The sequence below is a fragment of the Schistocerca piceifrons genome, unplaced genomic scaffold (genome assembly GCF_021461385.2).
Source record: "Schistocerca piceifrons isolate TAMUIC-IGC-003096 unplaced genomic scaffold, iqSchPice1.1 HiC_scaffold_1220, whole genome shotgun sequence".
NCBI lineage: Eukaryota > Metazoa > Arthropoda > Insecta > Orthoptera > Acrididae > Schistocerca > Schistocerca piceifrons.
The window spans coordinates 12,501-15,000 of NW_025727038.1; the positions used below are offsets into that span (position 1 = coordinate 12,501).

Here is a 2,500-nt window from a genome sequence, read left to right on the forward strand (position 1 = left end):
GCAAGCTGGTTGGTGAGAAGTTTGCATGTTCAATGCCCTTCGCATGCGACGTACTCAGGCTACGTTGTGGTGCGGCCTGTGTCAACTGTCCGCTGATGTCGTACGCGTGAACCACAATCTGTACTGCACATTCGTCCTTATGTACTGAATGATACATCGTGGCACATGTGTGACCGCACAACGACTGCGCCCAAAAACGGCGGACCATACAGTGCAAATATTGTGCACGCAGCTACGTGTCGTCTCCCTATGAGAGCTGGATTGCAGTGTGGTACGCCATAGAGACGTGTGGGAGGAACGGACGCCGTGGATGGCGATCAGCATGAGCTGTCTGTTGATGTATTCGGACCTAGTCGTCTCTCCTCACACACCGTGATGGCATGGTGCACCGCGTTCCATATCTGCGACATGCTACAGAGGCCGGTTGACAGTCGTTCGAGCAATGGACATCGCATACGTACGGGGGCCACCTTCCACGTATTGTCTAGGCGTGCACATTTTGTTGCGTGTATGTGGGCAGACGTAGTGTGGCGTGACACCTGACACAGGCATGCAATAATCGTTGAAGTTGCAAATGGCGATGGACGCCTGCGTTTTCTGGTGAAGTTACGCAAATGAACAAATGGTAACCTGTTGTGGTGCGGTTGTTCTCGCTAGGGGTGAATCGGTGATGGCGACGATAGGTTGAGGTACTAACCGGTTGTTCCAGCGATACCCACCATGCCGACGAAACTGAACGGCATCTGGGTGTGAAGCGATACGCGGCGGTGGCTGGGTGGGACCGTCCCCGGCCGGTGAGGGGGCGCCTCCCGGCGTGCTGGCCGCGCGGTGCGTGGGCGCACGCGCTACAGCCGGCTGGTGGGGGCGGCCAGTGGCAGGCGCGCCGGCCGACGGACGCGGCAGGCGTCGCAGCTGCGCGCCGGCGCACCCTGCGCGCGGCGCCGTGCGGCCAAAGTAGGTCCTCGCGGGCCCGGTGCGAAGCGCGGTGGACATCTTCAGTGTGCTGGTCCGATTGAGGACTGTGTGCGTTGAGGATGCGCCGCCGCCCGGCGCTCGGCGCCGCGACGCCGTCTGCTGCTCGGTCGCCCCAGCGGTTCTCGCTGGTGGTTTGTATCGCAGCTGTGCGGATGTGTTGGCGCGTGCGCTGTGCTGGGAGAGTTCGCTTCGGCACCCAAGTGGGGCTTTTGTCCTTCTGTGGCGCTGGCGTTGGAGCTGCCGGTCACCGTAGGTGGCGCGTGTTGTCTCCCGCCGGCAATGCCACGACAGCACGCTCCCGGGCCTCTGTCGGCAGCGGCAAGCTCAGTTGGGAGCACGGGTGGTCGCACCGAAAGCGTCTACTCGCCTAACTCCGGGCGATTGCGCCTCTCTCGAACCCGACCAAGTACTTGGGACGGCGCTGCGCGCCGCCGGGACCTGAGAGGGTTTCGAGGTGTATTGTGCAGGGGAGCTCAGCCTCCTCCTGTTTGCAGAATGATTGAGCGGACGCTTGCGTGTTCGCGCGGGCCCCCGGGACACACTCCCGGGCGGCCGGCTGCTCAGCTCTAGTTGACGCAGCTCCCTGGTTGATCCTGCCAGTAGTCATATGCTTGTCTCAAAGATTAAGCCATGCATGTCTCAGTACAAGCCGCATTAAGGTGAAACCGCGAATGGCTCATTAAATCAGTTATGGTTCCTTAGATCGTACCCACGTTACTTGGATAACTGTGGTAATTCTAGAGCTAATACATGCAAACAGAGTCCCGACCAGAGATGGAAGGGACGCTTTTATTAGATCAAAACCAATCGGTCGGCTCGTCCGGTCCGTTTGCCTTGGTGACTCTGAATAACTTTGGGCTGATCGCACGGTCCTCGTACCGGCGACGCATCTTTCAAATGTCTGCCTTATCAACTGTCGATGGTAGGTTCTGCGCCTACCATGGTTGTAACGGGTAACGGGGAATCAGGGTTCGATTCCGGAGAGGGAGCCTGAGAAACGGCTACCACATCCAAGGAAGGCAGCAGGCGCGCAAATTACCCACTCCCGGCACGGGGAGGTAGTGACGAAAAATAACGATACGGGACTCATCCGAGGCCCCGTAATCGGAATGAGTACACTTTAAATCCTTTAACGAGTATCTATTGGAGGGCAAGTCTGGTGCCAGCAGCCGCGGTAATTCCAGCTCCAATAGCGTATATTAAAGTTGTTGCGGTTAAAAAGCTCGTAGTTGGATTTGTGTCCCACGCTGTTGGTTCACCGCCCGTCGGTGTTTAACTGGCATGTATCGTGGGACGTCCTGCCGGTGGGGCGAGCTGAAGGCGTGCGACCGCCTCGTGCGTGCTCGTGCGTCCCGAGGCGGACCCCGTTGAAATCCTACCAGGGTGCTCTTTATTGAGTGTCTCGGTGGGCCGGCACGTTTACTTTGAACAAATTAGAGTGCTTAAAGCAGGCAAGCCCGCCTGAATACTGTGTGCATGGAATAATGGAATAGGACCTCGGTTCTATTTTGTTGGTTTTCGGAAC

The 2,500-nt window shown here is 58.0% G+C and overlaps 1 non-coding gene across 1 annotated transcript in view; it reads left to right on the forward strand.

Moving 5' to 3' along the window:
* Positions 1-1,555: 1,555 nt before the first annotated feature.
* LOC124729690 overlaps positions 1,556-2,500 on the forward strand; it is a 1,909-nt gene continuing 964 nt past the window's right edge. Inside the window, exon 1 of the ribosomal RNA XR_007007756.1 lies at positions 1,556-2,500. This exon is cut by the window's right edge and continues 964 nt beyond it. This is a non-coding gene — a ribosomal RNA (small subunit ribosomal RNA).